Here is a 23,239-nt window from a genome sequence, read left to right as displayed (position 1 = left end):
CAAGAGCTGCCTAGTGCTGACAGCTTTTCCTGTATTTGGGAACATTTTCTTAGGAAGAATGTCCCTAAAGCAGAACTCCTAGGTTGGGGGGGCCTCCCTAAGACCTGATTCATTTGTTTTTGTAGCTCCCAACACAGGCTGGACACGGCTTCAACTTCAGTCTGAAATTGGTGCCCACTCCTTGTTGTCTCATTTATCCTATGATTCTGGCCCCAGATCTTTCACCCGCTGAATCAACAGACACAGATATCAGCCTGGCCTTTCTGCTTCTTGGTTTTCATGGGCCTTTTCTTGCTGCCTGCTTGATATTGCACAATTGAATGACTGCCAGGAGACTTCCCGAGCTCTCTGCCACTTACAGGCCCAGAGCCTGGGACCAACTGGGCAGTCCAGGGCCAGCATGATGGTAAAGAGGTGTAAGAGGGCAGAGGTAGATGGGGGCTGGGGCTTGTTGGCCAAGAGTTTGAATTTTACTGTCATAGGAAGCCTTGGATGTCATCAGGTTTCTGTTATAAGAAGACAAATGGCCAATGGCAAGAGTGGAAGCCCGGAGGCAGGAGCACTGACCAGAAAAGCCTGTGGGAGTGGCTTTTAGGATGAAAACCGGCACAAACCGCTCTAGGAGGAACAGCAGGTACTCCGTTACAGGAGTCTAGATAGGGAAGGTCTCCCCTCCCTCGGGGTCAATGGGAGGAGCCAGGGAGGGAAGGGAGTGAAAGTTGGTTTCTGCCCTTCCACGCCGTTTGTAGGTGATTCTGGCGGGGGGGGGGGGGGGGGGAGAGGGTGACTGGATGATGGAAGTGGCCCTTTGGTGACTGCGCAGGAAGGAAGTCCTATCTCTGCGCTCTAGGGAGGAGCAAACGTCAGTCCCCAACAGTGGCTGGTTGTGGGGCGTCCGCCTCCGGGTCATCTCTCACCAGTTCCCTCTCGCGTTCTTTGATGACAATTACGTTTTCTCCACCTTACGTAAAGCGCTGCACACTCAGCTTCGAGACAAGTCCCCGCACCTCTTCTTCCGTGCGGCTCGCCGCAGCACCTGCCCGCTCACCTAGGAACACCTTGGGCATCCGCCGCAGGCCTCGCCACCGCCTGGCGGCTGGCGCTTCCGGCTCCACAGAACAAGCTCCGCCCACAGGTCTGGGGCCTCGGCCCCAGGGCTGTCATTTGGGACTCCGCCCCTAGGTGGGCGGAGCGTCTGCCTAGTGCTCTGGGCGCACGCGCGGCCTGCCTCGTCCGCGACTGCGACCCGCCGGAGCCCACGTCCTTCCGGGGGCGCGCGCGCCGGTGCGGGTGCGTGCGTGAGCGTGCGCGCCCCCGCCTCTGCCGGTACTGCTCCCGCGCCCTCTGCCGCTGCCCCCGCCGCTGCCGCCGACGCCCGGGGTCCCCGAGGTGCAGCCCCGGCTGAGGAGCGCGTCGGCCGGCTGCCCAGCAGCGTCGCGGAGCGGAGCCGCAGAGTCGCGGAGCCGCGGAGTCGGCGGGCGGGCGGGCGGACGGGCGCGCGGACAGGTGAGCTCGCGGCGGGCCCAGCGGGCCTCGCGTCAGACCCGGTGGGTGGCGGGCGCGGGGCGGGGCTGTGGCGGGGCTGTGCGGGGGCCTCGGAATGAAGTCGGGGGGCGGCCTGGTGTGACGGGGACCTCGGGGCGAGGGGCGGCGCGCCCGCGGCCGGAAATGGCGGCGACCCTCGCTCCGGGCCGGGGCTCGGGGTCTGCGGGAGGAGCTTCCCCGGAGCGCTGCTGCGGCGGGGGCCGGTGGCGCTGCGGTTTGGGCGGCGGACCCAGCGGCGGGGCGACCCCCGGGCGGGCGGAAAGGTGCGCCCACCGCGGGGGCCGGCGCCGCGCGTGTCTTTGTCAGGGTCGCCCCGCGGGGTCCGCGCCCGCCGGAAGACGCGGGGTGCCGCTGGGTGCGCAGGGTGCGGCGTGCCCTCGTCGGGGCCCCGAGCGGGCCGCGTTCGCGTGTGGGTGGGGTCGCACTCCGGGGTCTCGCGGGTCTGCGCGGGGCGCCGCCAGGCCATCCCGGCTCTGCGGGTCGCGGCGACCGCGCAGCCGTCTCTCCGCTCCCGCTGTCCCCGTGACAGAGGGTCCTTGCCTTCCTGGGTATCGGTGTCCGTGGGGCGGCTGGATTAAGGAGAGCCTCTCCCATGTGCCCGAGTGGTGGTTTCTCAAAATTCACTCAGTTGTGTCACGCAGGGAAAGGAAGCAAAAGTTTCCGGTTTCATTCTTTCTCTGTCCCGAGGTTTAGGCTTGACGGGGCGTTTTACCCAGCCGGTCAGAACCTAATCGGCGCTGTGTTTGGATTGTTAGACACCTTTTCCTGACTTAGTTGTCTGTTTGAAAAACGTCTTGATGACGAGATCATCGAATCAAAAAGTGGCCCCATCTGTTACCATGGTTGCGCAAAGGCGAAGCTAGGCAAAGGACCTGTGTTCATTTACTTGCTTTTCTCTTGTTAAATATTGTGCTGAATTTCAGGACTGAGGAATGTGTCAGATGGGAGATGAGATGCGAAGCCTTTGGGAGATGTCATACTGGACTGTTCTCCTGTCGCCTGTGTCGCGGTTCTGGGACTCGGTAGCATGGCCGGCCGGCTGTGTAGCAGACATGCCTGGGTGGTGCAGACGGCATTGTCTCCCAGGGTCATTGTGGGTGGTGATCGTGGACCAGCACTGGACTCCGGGAGATGAGCGTTACAGGGCCCCTTCAGCCATGGTGAAGGCAGAGTGTTGGAGGGGTTTTGGGCTGAGCAGACACTCGGGTGTGTGGGGGAGACTGTGAGCCACTGTGGCCTCTGGATGGGAGCCCCTGTTGGGCCGTCCCCAGCCCTGTGTGGCCTGTCTCCTGACTCACTGCCGCCTCCTGTTTGCTGCGCTCTGAGCAAACACACATGCTGTTTTCAGGTCTGCCCGGAACACTCAACTTCCTCACCCCCGTGCTCCCTGAGGCCAGGCCTTCCCTGACTACTCTCCCTCAAATTTCAGCCTGCTGCCTCCTGTTTCCTGTCTCCCTTCCCTGATTTCCCACAGCACCTGATTGTTTTAATGTCCTATTTAATTACACATGTTTGTTACACTTACTATTTTACTATGAGGTAGGGTCCATAGAGAGACTTTTCTGTGCAAAGAACAGTTGCAGGCAATACTGTGTGTCCAGTAAATACTTGTTGAGTGAATGAAAGCTACGAGCCTACTGACAGCTGGGTGATGCGATGACTTTGTCACTTGGAAGTCATCGTGTGTGAGTACTGAGCACTTGGGGGTACTGGGTTCCGAGGGAGGTCTGTGGCAAGTCGCCTCCCTTTGGGCACAACCAGTTACAGGTAGATCAGAGGTGCTTGGGGCCTCCCTGTGAATCTTTATGATTATTTCAAAATAATAAAGCTTTTAAAGTCAGATCTCCACTGGTGATAATGCTTTCAGAAATTTTGTGTTTGGTTATCCCCCCCAAAAAAACCCAAAATCCCACATGCTGGTCTTAATACCAGGTGACATGGGTTGGTTAAGTGGAGGGAGGTGGAGTAATCTGTTGGAAAGTGAGCTGTTGTCACTGTGCTGCTGTGACGAAGCCAAACTGGGTCCTGCTTTGTGACTGAAGGACTCTGGGGTCGTGTCTAGGACCTTCACCTTGTGCCCTTCTTAACTCAGAGCGGGTGGGTGGATGTTCCTGTGTTGCTCAGGCGACTCTTAATGTCCGGGGCTTGAATTTCTGCACCATCTTTGTCCTTGAGTCCCCTCACTTGCAGAGGGTGTGTGCCACTGTGCTCAGTTGTGAGGTACCCTGGAGACCAGTGCCTGCTCACTCTCAGACCTGGGGCTTGAATTCGGGCCTCATGTACTGGTCCGTGTCTGACCTCCTACCTGACACCACTACGCAGAATCCCATAGCCAGCTGCTGACCCAGATATGAGGGGCTCTCGTTGGTCCCGGGATGTAGCAGACGTTCAGTAGTGTTCGTTGAATGAATGACTAAAATGCAGTGAGCCTAGAGGTCATGATAAGGCATGTAAGATGGGAGTTTCCTTCTAGAGTCATGGTATGTACACTTACCGCCCTTGGAAAATGCCTGCCCCTTCCTGTAAAGTACACGGGGCAGGGCTGGAGCGTGCAATGCCCTAGGCAAACCAGACCTCAGCCCACGAAGGCAGCCGGTTTTCCAGTACGGAAACAGACCCCGCTGCCTCCAGGGGACGGATTCTTGCACAACAAGTAGGGGAGACTGCTACTCTTGCTGGTGCCCTCCTTGGTGAGTGCTGTCTGCTTGGCAGTGGAAACTGCGGCACCCCTGGGATGAACCGAAGGGTTAGAGCAGTGCGTTTGGGGTTGCAGACACCTGCTCTGTCCTAGTCCTCCCCCCATGTGCCTGTGGAGTCCGTGCCAGGCTTTCCTTCCTGAAAGAGGACAAGCAGCACTAAAAGGAGGGTCACGGCACTTGCCCTGCCTGCCTAGAGGGGGGCGGGGTGCAGGAGATGACAAGTGGAGAGCTATCTCGTCAACAGAGATGCTGAACAGTGAGAAAACGCTGTGCCCCCCTTGCCAGAGGGAATTGCTGTGCCTTTGCTGCCTACCTGCTGGCCTGGCACCAGGGCAGCTCGATGATAATGACATGCTCAGGAAGGATTAGCAGCGGGTCTGCTGTCCCGCACCGAGGTTTGGGGATTACATTCCCCGGCAGCCTTGCCTTCAGACTTGTGTTTTGTCCTCTGCATTCGTTTTGTGTGAGTAGTGTCAGTGAAATAATGCGTTCCGCCCCGGTTCTTGGTTCTGGCGGATATTTAATAAATTTAGGTCTTCAGCAAATAAAAATAGTGTTAAATTCTAAGAGTTTTGCAAACGCATTGGTAGTTAACACTGAAATTGCAGAAATGAAGTGTCGCATCTCATTCTCTAAAGAAGGAAGTAGGGAGTGAGACCGGCCTTGGGTGTCAGGGAAAATGGCATCCTAAGCAGTTTCCTTTTCAGGACTGGTCTGTAGACATTAAAGTTTCACTTGATTCCACAATCATTCTGCGTTGTACAGGTATCTGCGTGAATGGTTTTAAAACTTTGTCGTGTGGCAGAAACCTTTGTATGTTAAACCTGACTAATAGTTTTAAGTAGTGTGACCCACTGTTAGTTGTCGTGACTATTCCTTGAATGTATGAGTGTGAGTGAGCCTTACCCATCGTCACGGGTCGTTTGTAACTTTATCGTCCTTGTAACTTTTCTATATTGGACGTGTATGGCCAGCAAACGAGGTGTTTTACAAGACAAAAGGTACAGTCATTTGGTGTCTCCATTGCTGTTTCGGAGGAATTCTGTACAAACTGGTTGTAAAGTTGCAGCTGGGAGTCAGAGGCTGGGAATGCTGACGGGCCACCCTGTCGCTGTGCCCGCCCTGGCAGGCTGTGGGGTGGCCGGCGCCTTTCTTAGAGAGCTCTCCCTGCCCTGTGCCTGTTTTTGTCACTTGGTGCAGTGACAAATCTGCTGTCTTGTTCTAACCCCGCGTTGCTTCGGGGGCTGAGGCCCAAGGACACAGGCCACCGTGGGTTCCTGGCAGACAGTGCCTGTTGGGAAGAAGCTGTAGGCGGTGGACAGGAGTGACCCCCGCTCTGCAGAGCAGTGGCTGCCTCCGCCTGACTTGTAGTTTTTACTTCTGCTTTTGGAAGGGATTTAGCAAATGTGTAGTTTTTAGCTAGGCAGTCCCATTTAATTTTTATTAAGTAGCAGTGTTAAATGTATTGTGAGAGGGTTTCGCTAAGATAAATAGTGGAAAATTCTGGATCAGAGAGTACAGACTTTATGATTGTTGTCATCTATTACAAGTTTATGTTCAGTCAGTGTGTGTCTGTTCTCACCCATATGGGATTTTACCACTTTACATCCTGGTGGTCATTGAGCTGCTGCTGTGGTGTTTGATATTAGAATCTGAGGTTTTTCCAGTTGCAATAAAATTTGCTGTGTCCTCTAAAATAGGAACTTAGTTATAAGTAAAGTAAAAAGTTTAGTCATAAACGAATTTTTTTAAAAGCACGAAACCAGTCAACATCCCTTTTTTAAGTTAACTAAAACAGAAGTTGTGTTCTGGAGAAAGGCTTTTACTGGACTGGACTTCATCTACATGTGAAGTTCAGATTTTGAGGCGTCTAATGGTCCTGTTTCATTTTGTGATGAAACTAGAAAGTCTACAGTTACGGATGACGGTTATCTGTGAGGTATTTCGTAACCAGTGCCAGTTAAGTTGCTCTCTGTTTGAACCAGTAGGTTTCTCATGAAGTTCACTTAGAGGATGCCCCTCCCCCATAGGAAACCCCCCCGAAGTGACCCAGCCTGTGTTTGTGAGGGGCCAGGGTTACTCAGCGCACATCTGCCGCGTCCTCGGGGCAGCCTCGCAGGGTAGCTGTTAACCCAGTTTATAGATAAGGAAACTGAGGGTCACGTGTTTTCTCCAGTATAAAGGTGTGGTTGAATACACACAAACACGGCACGCGTGTTAAAGTGACAACACAGGATTTACACCTCGCAGAGTGCCGTTTCTGTTGGTGCTGGTCCCTCCTGCCTCGCCCGCCAAGTTGGCTGATCCTGACTGACTGTCACCAGCCGCGCCCTTTGCTCCCTGGTACTAGTGTTGATGTGGCCCCCGTCCTTGCCTCATGCGTGTGCCCCTGCTGACACTTCATGAAACGCCCCATGCAAGGGGAGCTGTGGCCCATCCTCTGAGGGTCTGTTGGTGGCTGGCGGCCATGTGGACTGGCTCTGGCTCCATGTTGCTCAGGCCAGTGGGTTGTGGTGCAAACAGGTGGGAGTGGCACAGCCTGGCACCCGCCCCGCTCTGGTCTGGGGAGGCGCAGTGCTTGGTGCCTTTTCCTGTGGCCTATCTCAGCCATCATCGTCGCAGTGTATTGTGAAGCAGAGCTGGGGAGACCCACGGCCTCTGCCCTGTCCTCAACTCAGAACAGCCATCCAGCTGCTGGACGGCTCGTCTCCGTGTTGCTGGTGGCCCGGGTGGTCCCAGAGTGAGACTAGTGGACGGCACTCAGTCTGCCTCACTGAGTTAGATGGCAGCCCCTAAAGGCTTCAAGGTAGGTCTCCCCGAGAAGGAACGTGTGCAGCAGTAGTTAATACTAGTGTTCCACCGAACAGTTAAATAAATTATAACCAGCTTAACTTCAACTCAGCATTATAGAATTGGTCTATACGTGTGTTTATTTTTGTTTAAAAAATAAGGGGAGGGCTGATACAGTGCCGTACTCAGGTAAGACTTAATGTGCAAGAAGGCCAGTTGTGGGGCTCAGGAAGACATACCCCCGTTTGTGAAATGGGTGCTGAGAAGCATGCCGGACTCAGTGTGCAGCCCTTCCCGAGCTCAGTGGCCTCTAGTGGACTGCTCCACGTTCTGAGTCTCGGCCTTGTTGTCTGGGAAGCGCAGGTCTTGGTGCTGGCTGCTTGCTGCTGTCCCCTGTGTACCTGGCACTGTCATTAGCACTTGACACGCTCCCTCCCAGACACCGTGCGAGACGATCTCCATCCCCACTGCCAATGGACACGTGGAGGTGTCCACTAACTCGCCCCATCACGGAGCCCAGCAGGTGACCCCAGAGTTGCCCACCCACCCCCACTGGACTAGCAGCCCGAGCAGCAGACTTCTGGGCACGCTCAGTGGGTCCAGGGCGCGTGTGCCCCTCCGTGCCTGCCGTGATAGGAGCTCCCTGAATTGTAGTGCAGTGTTGGCAAATTGCAGCAGTGAGCACGACGTGTCACCATTGTGCTGCTTCCCGTTTTCACACCCACCACCTCTGACACCAGGCGTCTCACAGTTGGCTTGTCACGGTGTAATTGGCACCTTATACTTGGCTGCATATGAGGTTTGAGGAATAGTTTGATCTGGTCGTGGTCACGGGCAGGCAGTCACTCGGAAGCCAGTCTGTCTGCTTCTCCAGAAGCCATCACCATGTGGGACACAGCCAGCTGCCTCCCCCGAGGACGTGCGCGCCCAGGCCGGGCGGTGGTGTTGAGACCAGCAGCTGTGTTTTGGGTGTGTACCTCGTGGAGACGCAGAAGACATACTGCCTCATCTGTCACATGTTACGAACTCTTCCCCACGGGTGTGCCTCGAGCTTCCGTTCTGGAGTGCAGCCCTGTTGGGGCATCCGGTCCACCTTGGGGGCGGAGCTATAGGCAGGGTGGTGGGTCACTTGCTTGTCAGTGTCATTCAGTGATGGCCCTGAGCCTGGGGCTGTCCCAGAATGTTTCAACAGGCACCTCAGCCTGCCTGTCCCGAGTGGCTGTGCTTGTGGTCATGCGTATGTTCACGGTATTTGAAGTTGAGATGACCTGCAGATGACGAGAGCGTTTCTCCTGGTGGCCATTCACGCGGGTAGACTCTGTCTACCCTCAGTTCCCCGCCCTGCCGAGAGCCAGGTGCCTGTGAGTTTTCTGGGGCTGCAGGGAGCCTGGGGAGCAGCAGGTGTCTGCCGGCCTGAGAAGCACGGCGACACTTTGGGTGTTGTGAGGTTGGAGCACCAGCACGTCACTGTCCCAAGGGACACTTTCTCTCCCCGTCAGTTCGTGTTTAGAGTTGGAAATAAGGTTTTCCGGACGTCTTTGGTCATAGTGATGGTTGCGCCCTGGAACCTTCCTCTGCTGCTGTGCACAGGCGAGGGCTTGCTGGCTGCAGTGCAGTGACAGGGGGACCGGCCACATGTCTGTCGACTGTGCTCTGGGGGTAGGGGTCTGAGCTGGCGCTGGGCCCTGTGTATGCATACGAGGGATTGCAGATGGCACCCTGCCCCAAGGCCTCATTGCATGCCGTCCGTTCCCTTCCCTGCTATTCCCACTCGATGGTGAGCAGGAAGGACCCAGAGGGCCACTGGCAAAGGGACCAGAGGCAGCCGCCTCTGCAATGGGCTTTGAGAATGCCCGCGTTGTTTGGCCCTCTCGGACTGACGCTCTTAGCTGCACTTACTTTGCTCAGCTTCTCACCTCCCTTCCCTTTGACTTACTGTTTCCTGAGCATCGGTTCACTACACAATAACCTTACTTGGTGTCTGGGCACACGTCCCTACTACGATAAAATGACTGGTCATTTACCAACTGCCCTGCCGGGACCAGGGCAGTTGCTCGGTTTCACCATTGGGGAGACCACGGTTCTGGACGAGGCGTGGCCCTGGGGGGCGCTTTGCGGTTCTTCCTCAATTGTCTGCTGCCGCCAGGGGTGCCAGGCTTGGTGCTGCTGCTGGCTGTGTAGTCGTGAGGGCAGAACTGGTTTTCTTTCAGTGCTGGAATCCATGGACACTCTGCTTTGTGACCAGCACAGGGTGTATTGACCGTCCCTATGCCCGATCAGGCTGGTTGCCTGATAACTTGAAGGTTGGTGGGAGGTCATCCCTAAAGAAGTGACCGTTTTGTTCTTTTTATTCCTCTGTTTTGAGGCTGAGCATCAGTGCTGCTTTTTATTCTCAGAATTAAGGAGGAAAAGTAAAATCTTTGGGGTTCCTGTATTGCCAGCACCTTGAGGAATTATTTACATTTGAAATTCGTTTTAAGGTAGGAATGGAGATAACAGAAGACTGTGTGACACTTAGCATCGTCTCTTTTCCACCTTCCACGTTTGTTGACTACTGCTTATAACTTCTTCAGATACGAGGTGTGATCAAACAATACGGTGAATGTCTAAATCAAAAAAATTCATTGCACTAAAAGACACATTGCCATGAATCCCACTCAGAATACTCCCCTTCACTTCGAATACACTCAGCCCATCATTCTTGCCACTTTCTGAAGCAGTTCTGGGCGTCCTCTTTCGTGAGTGTCTTTAGTTGCACGGTTGTGGCTGCCTCCATGTCCTGAATCATTTTGACTTTGGGGAAGAGCCAGAAGTCGCATGGTGCCAGATCTGGTGAATAAGGTGGATGAGGACACACCGCAATGTTTTTATTTGACAGAAATTGCAGTACCAGAAGTGATGTGAGACACAGGCTTTCCGTTGTGATCACAAAATACAGTGAATGCTGCTGCCGAGTGCCATCCAGCGGAAAGGCAGGGATCTTCAATACAGGAAGCGGCGCATCGAAACTTAGTAACAGTGTGTGACAAGTTTCAACTTGTTCGGTGCAGTCAGTCGGGAGTGAGCTATGGTTGAGAAGAGGTGTTTCAAAGTGTGCCGTAAACCATCCTCCATCATGACAACACTCCATGTCACGTCCCTTCTGGTTGGTACACGGCAATTTCTGTCAAATAAAAACATTACAGTGTGTCGTCATCCACTTTATTCACTGGATCTGGCACCATGTGACTTCTGCCTCTTCCCCAAAGTCAAAATGATTCAGGACATGGAGGCAGCCACGAAAGTGCAACTAAAGACACGAAAGAGGACTTCTAGAACTGCTTCCGAAAGTGGCAAGAACGATGGGATAAGTGTGTTCGAAGCGAGGGGGAGTATTTTGAGGGAGATTAATGCCAATGTGTCTTTTACTGTAATAATTTTTAAAAATTTAAACATTCACCGTGTTGTTTGATCGCACCTCTGGAGTGATAGGTGGCCGGTTCCTTCTATTCTGCAGTGTGTTCACGTTTTTATTTTGGAGTCGATGATAACACCAGAGCTAGGCATGCTGCTCTTCTGAGCCTTTTCCCTGTTCTCAGCCTGTCCCCAGCACGGGGCGCAGCTGGCTCCCTTCCTGGGGCATGTGCTCAAGACCCACCTGCTTTTTTTTTTTTCCAAAGTTGATTGGGGTGACAATTGTTAGTAAAGTTACATAGATTTCAGGTGTACAATTCTGTATTACATCATCTATAAATCCCATTGTGTGTTCACCACCCAGAGTCAGTTCTCCTTCCATCACCATATATTAGACCACCTGCTTCTTGAGTGCCCTTTGGCCACTGGTTCTTTGCAGATTTTAAATGAAGATTGCTCTAAGGATTAGAATTCAGCTGTCTTCGGAGCAACATTTTTAGTGTTTTTATTTTTAGCCATTTTTCTTGTGTAGGGCTGGGTCCAGTGTGTATGAGGAAAGCGGCAGGACCTTCCCAGACTGCACCTTCTCTCCACAGAGGCGTTTTGCTGCTTCTCACTTGCATCTCACATGCCAGTTTCCCAGCCTTCACCTAACGGATTACATGTACCTTCTGTCCTGAGCTGAGGCTGCGTGCGGCACTTTTGTTCTCCTTTCGCAGTATCACAGCCACCCTGGTAGCCGTGTGTCAGACGTGCGCAGTCAGACGTGCGCAGTCAGACGCGCGCAGTCAGACGCGCGCAGTGCGCTTCCCTTGGTCTGTGCGACGTCACTGTGTCGTGCTCCATCAGCAACACACATTGTCTGCCGTCTCTAACTTGAGTGTCCTTGAATACGTCATCCTTTCCCTCTTCCTCTTCCTCTGAGTGTTGTAGGTTCTACCTTTGCCCTGAGGCAGAGGAATTTACATTGTTTTGTGACCATAAAGTTGCTTGTGTCGAAGTTTATTGCTGAAGATCCATAAAATGCTTACATTATTTCCACATGTGGAAACAATGTTTATTATAGAGCCGAGGTCCCTGCTCTGATTACATTTTCTTGCTAGAGGGCGCCCTCTCTGCTCAGGCTTCCTAATAGCCTTTTCCTTCCACTTAGCCTTTTTCTTCGTAGCTTCTGTAGTTTCAGACTGTGTCATACGCGTACAGTGGGTTATCTTTGTGGCCTGCAACTTTCCTGTGAGCATTCTGTTCTCCCGAGGGTGCCTGTCCAGCACATTCCTGAGTGGACCCGCCACGAGGCCACGGCATCTCAGGCGTCCCCAGAGGCAGTGAGAGGCCCGTGGCATGGCCCTGTCCCCACTGCTACATGGCACCACCAGACTTCAGGGCAGGAAGCCTGGGCTCAGGGACGCGGGGTGGGGGTGGGGCACACACCTAGGTACGGAGGAGGGGGAGGGGGAGGAGGAGGAGGAGGAGGAGGAGGAGGGGGAGGAGGAAGAAGGGGGGAGGGGGAGGAGTGATTCGCTGACTTCCCTATAATTGCCTTTAAAACCCTCGTCTTCCTAATGGATGCTTGTATTAAAATACAGTTGTTTTAGGCAGTATTGTCTAATGATGTGTGTAGAAATAGCAAAGGATTTGGAGCTTTTCTAAAAGGTTTTGACACTGCCTCAGATAATTTTAGAGGTTTTTGAATAAACTGCTAAGGAAAGAACAGAATGCAGTTGACCCATGAGCAGCTGGGGATGGGGTGCTGGCCACCTGTGCAGTGGGAAACCCGAGTGTGACTGCAGCCAGCCCTCTGCGTAGCAGGGCTCTCAACCCTGGAGCTGACCCCTGACAACACAGTGAGAACGCGCGGGTCACAGAAAATCCCACACGTACCTGGGCCCCGTGCAGCTGGAACCGTGCTATCCAAGGGGCAGCCGTCAGGAGCCCCCAAAGCCCTCACCCTGGGCATTTGCAGTGAGCCGGGGTGCTCGCAGCCCAGGGAGGACGGGCCATGCGGGGCTACTGGGACGGGGCCCTGGGCATCACGGGACAGCTGGAGCGCGGCTGTGTCTCATGCCAGGTTAGGCCCAGGTGGAGCAGATCGCCTGTGGATGACAAAACTTTACAAGAAAGTATAGGACAATTTACTTTTGATCTTGGGATTGAGAAGAATTGATTGAACAGAGATGGGGGAAAAATTTGTAGGTTTACAAAGATTTGGTATATTCAGTTACATCAAAATCAAGAACTTGTGGGTCCTGTTATACAACAATGCGTACAGTTAAGAATACTGAACTGTCCATTTAAAATGGTTAAGGTGGTAAGTTTTTGAGTTTTCACCACAACAGAAAAATTGAAGAACTTACATTCATTGGAAGCCACCATGATAAGTGAAAAGAAGTGCAAGCAAACAGAGGATGTTTGTAGCGTTTATAACCAGTAAAGGACGGGTGTCCTGACACGTGGACAAGCCCTGCAGTCACCGGGCCTTCCTGGTGCAGGCACTGGGCACAGTCGCCCCCAGCAGCCCGCATGGGATGGATTCTGGCGGGCGAGGTGCTGTTCTGCCCGTGGACGGGTGGGCAGTGGGCAGTGCCGGTCATGGTTGAGGTGGGGGTGGCCGGAGCACGCAGGTCCGTGCGATGGCCTGGGCGGCCCTGGGCGTCCTCCACATGCAGAGCCTGCTGGGTGTCTGGGACCTGAGGTTCCCTGTTTAGGGACATACCCTACAGAAGTTCTTCCTAAACTGTTTGGTGAAGGACCAGATTTTATTTGATTTTTAATTTCCAGTCTGTCACAGACTGATGAGACTTTTGTAAACTGCAATAAAAATGACTAACTAGAAAACTAAGTCACAGACAAAACATGCAAACCCAGATTTTTTTCTTCTCTTACTTTCAAATAAACATTCGGTAAAATTGACCCTTTTTGTGGTGTGGTTAGTTCTCTGAGGTGTAGCGTACAGATCGGGTGGCCTCGCCAACTCAGGATGTGGGGCGCCCTGCCCACACGCCTGCCCTGGCATCTGCTTCCCCCGCTCTGCCGCGTATGTGGACCCAGCACCCGTGCCTTTGAGGCTGTCTGACGCTCAGCATGGTGGTGTTGCGAGTCACGCGGGTGGCGTGGGTGGCCGCGTCCTTTGTCCATCGTGTCATTCGCAAGGACACACACGTTGCTTCTGGGTTTGGCGGTTACACGTGTCCACAGCAGGTTTTCCGTGAACATCTGTTTTCGTTTCTCTTGAATAAATGCTTAGGCGTGCGGTTCTGGGCCGTGTGATGAGTCTGCTCTCAACTTTATGAGAAACTTCCAGACTGTTCCAGTGTGGCCGCCACATTCGGCATCCCCCGTGCTGAGGGTTCTAGGCGTGCATAGTTCACCCCACTCGTGTTGCTGGTTATTTTTTCAAGCAGTTCTGATCGGTGTGTAGTGATGTCTCGCAGTTTCCCTTCCTCCCTCCCTTTGTTTTATTTTTCAATTGCTGTAGTCTGAACTTGAATTTGCCAAATGAGGGAAGACGCCGAACACGTCTCCTGTGTTTATTTTCCGTTGCTGTAAGTCCCCCACTGTCTAGCCCTGCCCCTCACCCAGGTACGCCAGCCGCTCCCCACCCTGCGTTTCTGGCACTGCCCTCCAGAAACTCATACAGCGGGGATCTCTTGGGGGTGTCAGGGCAGCACTGAAAGAGCAGAGCCGAGCGCCCGCCGACACGAGTGCAGTGATGAGTCGTGGTGACCTCACCGCGGGGGCTTGTCTGTCCTGTGCTGGAAATGAGTGCGTTACAGCCGCAGCCGGCAGTGTGGGTGGACCTGACGGCCGCAGAGGGCCACCCAGTCTTAGACCTTTTTTTAAGCTCAAAAAATTAAAACTAAAATAGTGTTGAGGGAGAAGCACGAGGTAATTTTTAAAGCGAGGGGGTAAATAATTCAGGGTGAGGTACACGGGAGAACACAGGAAGAAGCTCCAAGATGTTGGTCATTTTCTAGTTTGTCAATGGAAGGGGGGTCACGGTATTTATCTTGTCACTATGGATCATGACTTACGTGTTCCATATAGTCCTTTCTGGGCATAAATACTACGTAATAAAATATTAAAAGCAGAACGAACAACCCTTTTAAGATATTTCCAGATCTGTTCTGTGAAGCTAGCAGGTGACGTCGCCCAACAGTAGGTCCCATTCAGCAGCAGCTCTTTAAACAAAACACCTGGAGGCACAGAGTCAGCGCCCCTGCTCTCCCTGAAGGTCCCCGTTTTCCGAGGGGCATCAGTGGGGCCCTGTGTGCTGCACTCACTTGTTCACGGCCGAATGTCCAGCTTGGAGGCCGGAGCGGGACACACGGCATGTGCTTCGCGCTCCAGGCCCGGACGTCGGAGCTGCGGCCAGCAGAGGTGGCCCGGGCCAGGTGCTCTGCGGGGTTCCCAGGTCTGGGTAGGAGTTCCCCACGTGAAGGGAGCAGGGCTTCAGGAGCCAGAGGACTCGTGACAGCACTGCCTGTGCCTGCGAGTCAGTGGTCCACCTGTCATTCCGTAGGCCAGTGGGCGTCCCCTGCTTCCCAAAGGGCCGTGTAGGGCCGGCCGGGGAGCTGTGACGGCTGCGGCCAGTGGGGTGGTGCGGGAGCAGGGCTGTGCTTCACAGACGCCCCGGCAGCAGCACGAAGAGGCCTGCGTCTTCCAGGAAGCCCTCCCGCCCATGCTTGGCGACTGCCGGTCTGGAGCTCATGGCTGCGCCACAGCCTGTGTGTGCCGGCTGGTCCGGCGGCCTGGGCCGGCCCCACTGCTCTTGGTGGCAGCACGGCAGGCTGCACCACACGTGTGCAGAACATGGCCTTTTGTTTTCAGAGATCGATGTCACTGAGGAAGGTGCAGCCTGAGGGCAGGGCTTGACCCTCCGGGAATGTGGCCTGGGGACAGACCTGTGGTGGCACAAGTGCAGTTCACGGAGACGGGCCTGCTCGCCAGAGCTTGACGTGGGCCTCAGAAGTGCCTTTGAAATTTAGTTAAAACCGCTTGAAACAGCTTCGGGAAAACAGAGTGGTGAGGCACTGCTTCAGGCAGCAGCTGGTGTACACTCTGCTTATCGCCCCAAGGAAACGGGAGGACAGCTGACCGTGCGGGGTTCAGCTGCAGACGCGCCACCAGCTCAGGAGCGTTGGGCTGCCCTGGGCTGCAGGCTGGTGCAGGGCACAGCCGGGTCCCCTGGCACTCCCTGGGGCCTGCGCACCGCGTGCTCCGCTGGGAGCCAGGTGCCTGCGGTTCCAGCAGGTGTTGGGGAAACTGAAGAAGGCAGATGACAAGAAAATGAAAGCAGCCCACACTGGAAGCTGAGGACAGTCACCAGGTAGTTCTGCAAACTACAGTGTGTAGGGTAGTATTTTTCAGATGATCTTTTTTTCCTGCATTGGAAAAATGTTTATTTCTTCTAATCATTAAGGTATACCTGTTCGTTTCAGAAAATTAGGAAAATAAAGTATTAAGAAGATGATAACTTCAGGAGTTGCCTTTAATGATTTAAAAACCTCACAAAACTTCATTATTCCTTTCTCTTCTTAACTGTCTCTCTCACTTGGCCTTCCGTGGGATTTAAATCTGTCCAGTTACAAGACGATTCCAGCTGAGCATAAAGTTAAAGGTGCGTGCTGCCTGCGACGGTTAGTTTCTAACAAGAATGCTAACTGGGAAGAGCGTGGAAATGGAGTGATTTCTGTGCTTGGACGGCATTTGTTTCATCTCTGACTTGACATATAAAATAGCCATTTGAATAGTGTTCATAGCAGCTCTTTTTTTTCTTGAAAGGCTGGTGTTTAGCTTAGGGTTACAGCCTGTGCTGAGCCTGGCTGTGGCTGTGTCCCGGTGGCAGTGTGGCCCCAGGCAGGCGGCCTGTCCTGCAGACCCGCTCTGTGCGCGTAACCTGAGGGCGACAGCCGCTTTTTCTTTTCCGTGAGTAGGACTGGCGCACAGGGCAGCGCACAGATGTGACTGAACCGCCCCCTTTTGGTCTGTGTGTCCTCGTGAAGGTGTGACCGAGTCCCTGTCACCCTGCAGGCTCCTCACTGCCTTGTCACGACATTCCTTTTCCTCCGCCTCGTCTTTACACACACGGGACCGTTTTGTGTCTAGCGTTTCTGCTTGTGCTGGTGTGTTACCCTCTCCACGGGGAGGAGTGTCCCGTGCAGCACGGACCCGCCTCCCAGGCCTCCTGCCCTCGAGCTAAGATGGCAGGACGCCATCGGAGGTGGAACCTCAAGCCACGCAGGGCCCTGCCGCCCACTCTCCTTTCCTACAGACGCCCTGTGTGTCTGGTCTTACCTGCATCCCAGACCCACAAGCCAGGGTCGGTCGCTTTGGCTTTCCACAACTGAAATCAAAAGGAGGAAAGGTACCCTTTCCCGAGGTGCCTACCGTTTCCACGGTCTTGTCTTTCCCGAAGGTGCCGGTTTCTGTCTGCTATCATTTCCCTCCAGCCCAGGTAACTCTTGGCATTGCTTGTGTTTTAGGTCTTTGTGAGGGTTGTGTTAGTTCCTGTTTATCTGGAAATGTTCTGTTTCTCCATTGTTTCTGAGGGATGTGTTTTCCGGAAATAGAATTCTGGTTTGACAGGTTTTTTTATTTCAGCTCTTTAAAGACATGCTCCCTGCCTTCCGTGACCTCCGATGAGGAGAGTGTGGTGAAAATGATGGTCCCCATGGAACATGTCCATTTCTCTGTTGTCAGGATTTTCTCTTGGTCTTTGGTTTTCAGCAGTTAGAGTCTGCTGTGCCTGGTGTGATTTTCTTCACATGCGTTCTGTACCTGCAGCCAGAGTGACCTTAAGCCATGAACAAACTGCCTCTTGCCTGTCCCCATCAAAGTAAGTCTTTGGGGCTCTCTTCGCCTGGTTTCAGGTGTCCTCCACCAGGCCCTCTCCCCATCGTCAGGTGTTGGCTGTGCTGCTCACCACAGAGCTCCCAGCGTCTGGCGGAGAAATGACAGATGCCACATGGGAAGACTGTCTTGTGAATGAAGTTACAGCCCCTGAAGCCCCAGCAACACAAGGGGGATCGTCTTCATCCCCACGGTCCCGTAGGGACAGTGTTGCACAGTCGCTGTGCTGTGACGCGTGGCTCCTGGTGGTCACAGGAGCAGGGAAGTCAGCGGACTGTCCCCTGAGCCCTGGAGCAACATGCAGAACAGGGGACTTTGTTTCTGTGACCTTTGGCTTGCCGATGAGGGTCGCTGTTCCCACACCTGATAATCGTGTTACCATGCCAGTCGGAAGCCTCGGAATGTGTTGTGGTGTGTGTCTGGTGTGAGCCGTGGTGGCCTCCACTGCTGTGCTGTCAGGCAGTCAGGGGACCTGCTGGGTGAGGCGGCAGCTCCCAGCCCCCCCGTAGAGGGTCCTCAGATGGCGGCGTGACAGCACTGTGTTTCTTTGCAGTGGTATCTGTTCTGTGGCTTTTGAATTTGTCTTCCGGCTTAAATGTCTCTGCTTGCTGTATGCTGCCTTGTCAGGTACACTGCCGGGGAAAAGAGTGAGCTAACTGGTGAGGAGTGACGCTGAGCACCCTCGGATGGTGTGGGGGCGGAGCCCCAGAAAGAAGTTTCCAGGCTCTCGGCCTCACATAGAAAGGTGCTGGCTCAGGTAGTAAATGGCCAATTGTGATTGCATGGCCATCAGCTGTGGCTAGTTGGCCGTCAGCTGTAACCAGTGAGCCATTGGCCACTAATATAACTGCTGTGGCTACGCTAGAGGAGAGAAGAGAGAGAGAAAGAATGGGGGCTAGCAAGAAGATGGCGGCTGGGCTGGCAAGTGTGGATGGCGGTTTGCGGACAGTGTGGATCCAGCCTCCAGTGAGAGTATAGTGCCGCCAGAGAGAATATAGTGGTATGACTCCCCTACCTATGGCTCCGTGGGTGTTCCTTTTTGGCCTCACCATGTCCTGCGTTCTTGTGTGGGGAGCGGGACCAGAGACCCCGCGGGTCTCCCTGCATGACAAATGGCGCAGCGAGCAGGGTCTCCCGCATGACACATGGCGTAGTCGGCAGGATATGGTGCCGGCCAAAGCTCTCCAAAGGACGGTGGAGCAGTTTGTGCGTGTGAACACCCAGTCTGAGGAAGACCAGGAGGAGCAGCTGCCGGAGAGCTGGACCCCCGTGGAGGGGTGGGAGGACGTGGACGGTTCTCCCACCAGCACAGGAAAAGCCATGCAGCTGCTGCAGAGATGGAGCCCCGTGGAGAGGTGGAAAGATGTGGACGGTTCCCCAATCAGCACAGGCCGGAGAAAGCGAAGGTCGTTGCAGCCCTGTGGGCCGGGGAAGTTCCTGCTCAGGCAGCCCGGATGCAGGACTTATAGTCCCAGGAGGTAACGCTTGCTGAGTCCTCCATGGGAGATGAGGGTGAGGTCAAGGTCGTCCCTCACCCCCAGGACAGCCCTGGTGAATGACTATGGACTATGGGGAATTGCCTTCCATCCCTAATTTAATGGACTGCTTGACTGTTTGTTTGGGAACTGTTGTTAGTGGAACTGGGGGATATTTGCTTTTGTCTCTTGACTGGCCGCCATTGAGAATATGTAAGCACCTTGATTGTGAGTCGCTGTTGTTCCAGCAGGGTACCCTGAGAGGCCCAGAGAGAGTGGCAGTGCGCTGAGAGGTCTGGCTGAGCCCTGAAGATACCCTGGCTGTGCCCAGGAAGTCGGGCTGTTCCCAGAGAGAGTAGTAGAGCCCTGAAGGTACCCTGGCTGTGCCCAGGAAGTCGGGCTGTTCCCAGAGAGAGTGGCAGCGCCCTGAGAAATCCTAGCTGTGCCCGGGGAAACTAGTGGTACCCTAAGAAGTCCAGGAAGTCTGGCCGTGCCCAGAAGTACTGGTGGTGCCCTGAGAAACCCTGGCTGTGTCCGGAAAGACAGGTGGTACCCTAAGAAGTCCAGGAAGTCTGGCAGTGCCCAGGAGTACTGGTGGTGCCCTGAGAAACCCTGGCTGTGTCCGGGAAGACAGGTGGTACCCTAAGAAGTCCAGGAAGTCTGGCTGTGCCCAGGAGTACTGGTGGTGCCCTGAGAAACCCTGGCTGTGTCCGGGAAGACAGGTGGTACCCTAAGAAGTCCAGGAAGTCTGGCTGTGCCCAGGAGTACTGGTGGTGCCCTGAAAAACCCTGGCTGTGTCCGGGAAGACAGGTGGTACCCTAAGAAGTCCAGGAAGTCTGGCCGTGCCCAGAAGCACTGGTGGTGCCCTGAGAAACCCTGGCTGTGCCCAGAGAGCCTGGCTGTGTCCAGGATATTGCATTCACCCCCAGGCTCCTCGCACAGGTCCCCTCGCGGAAGACGCTTGTCGTGTAGATTGTGAGGCGAGAGCCTGTAGGGGTGGAGTGTGGGGGCGGAGCCCCAGAAAGAAGTTTCCAGGCTCTCGGCCTCACATAGAAAGGTGCTGGCTCAGGTAGTAAATGGCCAATTGTGATTGCATGGCCATCAGCTGTGGCTAGTTGGCCGTCAGCTGTAACCAGTGAGCCATTGGCCACTAATATAACTGCTGTGGCTACGCTAGAGGAGAGAAGAGAGAGAGAAAGGATGGGGGCTAGCAAGAAGATGGCGGCTGGGCTGGCAAGTGTGGATGGCGGTTTGCGGACAGTGTGGATCCAGCCTCCAGTGAGAGTATAGTGCCGCCAGAGAGAATATAGTGGTATGACTCCCCTACCTATGGCTCCGTGGGTGTTCCTTTTTGGCCTCACCATGTCCTGCGTTCTTGTGTGGGGAGCGGGACCAGAGACCCCGCGGGTCTCCCTGCATGACAAATGGCGCAGCGAGCAGGGTCTCCCGCATGACAGATGGTGTCTGTGAAAAATGCCCTCACCTGTCACACAGCTTTCCCAGCGGTTTTTATGTGAACAGCGGTGCCTTGCTGCCCTCTGGCCTCGTTGTTCTGTGTGGCAACACATGGCTTTGAATTTTGCCGTCTTGATTAAAAATGTATATTCAGGACATCTCTTCCTTACATCCCTCAGTGTGTGCCTGCATGTTTGTTTTGTATTTGTGCAAAGTTAATTTTGAGGACTAAGCAAGTCACACGCCACGCCTTCCTGTCTATCGTACGTAAGCGTACGTGGGCGCCTGTAAGACCCAACTTCTGACATATTCCCAGGAGAACCATTATATGACCTCTAGGTGCTATGCCTGCTCCTGGAATTGAGTCCGGTTGTGTTGGATCACAGCTGTGCCCCATTCTCTTACATGTTGGGCACTTTCGTGTTTCAGAGGCAGAGGTGGGGACTGCGGACAGGCAACAGACTGTCTGGCCCACAAGACTGAAGAACTTACTGTCTTCCCGGTACAGAAAGCTGGCCAGCGCCTGCTCTGAAGTCAATAGCACTTTGGAGATGGCACCAAAGTAAACCTAAGTGTAAAGTTTGTGCTGACTGCTGTATCTAGCCTGCTCTTTTCTTGTGTTGGTGTACTTGGCTTTGGTAAGTAAATGTGTCAGTTGTTTCATTAAAATATAAGGAGGGTTGGTCTTTCACTCGGAAAAGTCCAAACGCTTTGGAATTAGATTGAGAGGGAGGCCACGTTCGGATGTTTGCCGATGCTTAGAAGAATTTGGGGCTGCCAGACCCAGGTTGACTGGACCCTCCGTCTAGGTCCTTTTGATGGGCCAGTGGCCGAAACAGGCAGACTCCAAATGAACAGCTTTCTCTGGAGTTCTGATGTCAAGGGACTGTTTGCTGGCAAGTGAGCACGCAGGGCTGAGCTCCAGACCCTGGGCTGCAGGGACATTGGTGGCCAGGTAGGCTGGGGTTCTTTCTCAGTGTGGTTACAGGCTAGCTGCTCACGAAAGCCATCTAGGAAGTGACTTGTTGTAAAAGGAGCCTCTGGGGAGGGCGCACACACCTGGACACACAGGTAGACAAGGCCTTGTGGCCACTCACTTTCTCAGAATGACAGCTTTGTGGTTTTATCAAAATGATACATAAATTTATAAAAATTCTAGCAGTACAGAAAAGCATAGAGAAGACCGTGATTTGAAAAATCAAGGAGTGGCATAGAAACAGGTAAAGAAATGGTGTTCAACAAAGAGGAAGTCTTTTCCCCTCTGGTCCCTGGTCCCTGCCAGAAACAACCAGATGGCCAGATACTTCCCTACCAGTCACCTTCGTGCAGTATTTTAAAGAGGAGCATTTGTTTCATTTCCCTTGAATTTGGCAAACAGAAGTTTCTGTCGAGGTGACAGGCCGGAATTGCTGCTCTCGCCACCAGCAAACCTCCACCCTTCTCGAGGGAGCCATCGTCCCCGGTCCCAGGATCACCACCTGCTGGGCGGTGGGGACTCTGCACACCCACACTTCCCGTGTCCCTTCCAGGTTTGTGACCTTTGCGTTGGGCTTTGTCGCCAGAGCTCCCACAGTCCTTCACCCTGGTTCTGACGTCCCCGGGGGCTCAGGCCTGCCTGCGGCCCTGTTACCCTGGTTTCCATGTCACTGCCTCCTTTTGGTTCGCATCTTCACTGGCTGGATTGTAGCACCAGATCGGTTTTTTCTAGAAGCTCTGGTTTCATAAGCTCTCACATCCACGGGAATGTTCGTGTGCTCCTCTGTCTGTGGGGAACTTTCCTGGTTGTGACATTCCTGAGTCACAGGTGTTTGAACGTCCCTCGCTGTGTCCTGGCGCTGAGTGTGACAGGCTCGATCTGCTCAGTTTGGGCAGGGGACGCCACGCACAGTGACTTGGGATGATACCTCGGTGTTCGCTCTCTGGATTTGGGGAGCTACGTCTTCATTAAGCAAGTATTAGCCTTCAGGGTGTGGCTGGCAAGTCACTGGAGCTAAGAAACTTATTTCTAAGGTTTTGCAAGTCTGTGATCCGTACCTGCTAAGAAGGTGGTCGTGAACCAAGACGGGCCTTACCTGGAGCCAGGCCAGTGTGTGGTGGTTCTTCTCGGGCGGCCTGAGAGGAGGGCGTGGTGGTGGCCACCAGCACCGTGACGTGGGGCGGGCGCACTCACCCAGCTTCTGCTGCGTCACCATTTAGAGTCCCATGTCTGCTGGCTGTCGTCAGGCAGGTGACGTGGCCAGCTGCCTCTAGATGTCTTAGGTCGGTCTCTTATAGAGCAGACATTGTCCCGTGGGTGGGGTCCAGCAGCCCACTATGCAGTAGGCATTGAGTGTCTGAGTATAGAAAGTGCTTCGTCCAGTTTGTACTGGTCCAGAACAGCTCCTGCGGAGCGAAACACCAGCCTAGTGGGCAGCAGCTGAGCGTGCACCTCTGTGGTGCTCTGTCATGGACGAAATGGGGCGACACCTGCTGGTGGGGTGCTGGCCAGGCCCGCCCCTTCGTCACCACCCGCAGAACGGCTGCTGCGTCCCACAGGTCTCTGGCTCTCTGCCAGCCCAGCCCCCGGGGTGAGTGTTCTCCTCTCCATCGGCAGGTGAGGAAGGACATGCCCAAGGTCACAGCCAGGCTTTCAAAACTGGGCCTAGAACCCTCACCTCCATCAACTCTCGTGGTCATGCGACTTCGTTGTTTCCTGCCCCCAGCCACACGTCACTACCCAGCGACTTAACCTGGCTGGTGTCCCTGGGCTGTTTGGGTTCAGGTCCTGACTTCACCTGTCTGTGCTTCGTCTCTTCACCTGTGATATTGCCATCGTACCTGCGTCCTGAGGTGGGGGGGGGCCTGACCCCTGTGGACTGCCACACGCAGGGACCCAGTCCAGCGGCCAAGGTGAGCACCGGAGGGAGTTGGGGCCCCGGCACATCCTGCTGTCTGCTGTGAGCGTCCTGTCGTCTGTCCCATCTGCAGTGTGGGTTGTGATTGGGTGTGGGGAAAGGCGTGGGCCTCTGCAGGAGTGTGGGCCACCCCTCACCC

The 23,239-nt window shown here is 54.4% G+C and overlaps 1 protein-coding gene across 5 annotated transcripts in view; it reads left to right on the top strand.

Moving 5' to 3' along the window:
* The first annotated feature begins 969 nt into the window (after positions 1–969).
* Positions 970–23,239, top strand: part of DNAJC5 (DnaJ heat shock protein family (Hsp40) member C5) — a 33,771-nt gene continuing 11,501 nt past the window's right edge. Inside the window, exons 1-2 of one of the 5 annotated variants that reach the window (XM_074317630.2) lie at positions 1,010–1,506; positions 20,636–20,844. The gene's annotated coding sequence lies outside the window, so the exon portion shown is untranslated. Of the gene's footprint in view, positions 1,507–1,545; positions 1,809–20,635; positions 20,845–23,239 lie in introns of those variants that run through there. The other 4 variants (XR_012491207.2, XM_074317629.2, XM_074317628.2 and 1 more) reach the window with 4 other exon arrangements.

Source organism: Rhinolophus sinicus, chromosome 13 (assembly GCF_057876585.1).
Source record: "Rhinolophus sinicus isolate RSI-liver-muscle chromosome 13, RSI-T2T, whole genome shotgun sequence".
Classification (NCBI taxonomy): domain Eukaryota; kingdom Metazoa; phylum Chordata; class Mammalia; order Chiroptera; family Rhinolophidae; genus Rhinolophus; species Rhinolophus sinicus.
Note: the sequence above shows the minus strand (reverse complement) of the source record. Positions and strands in the feature narration are given on the sequence as shown.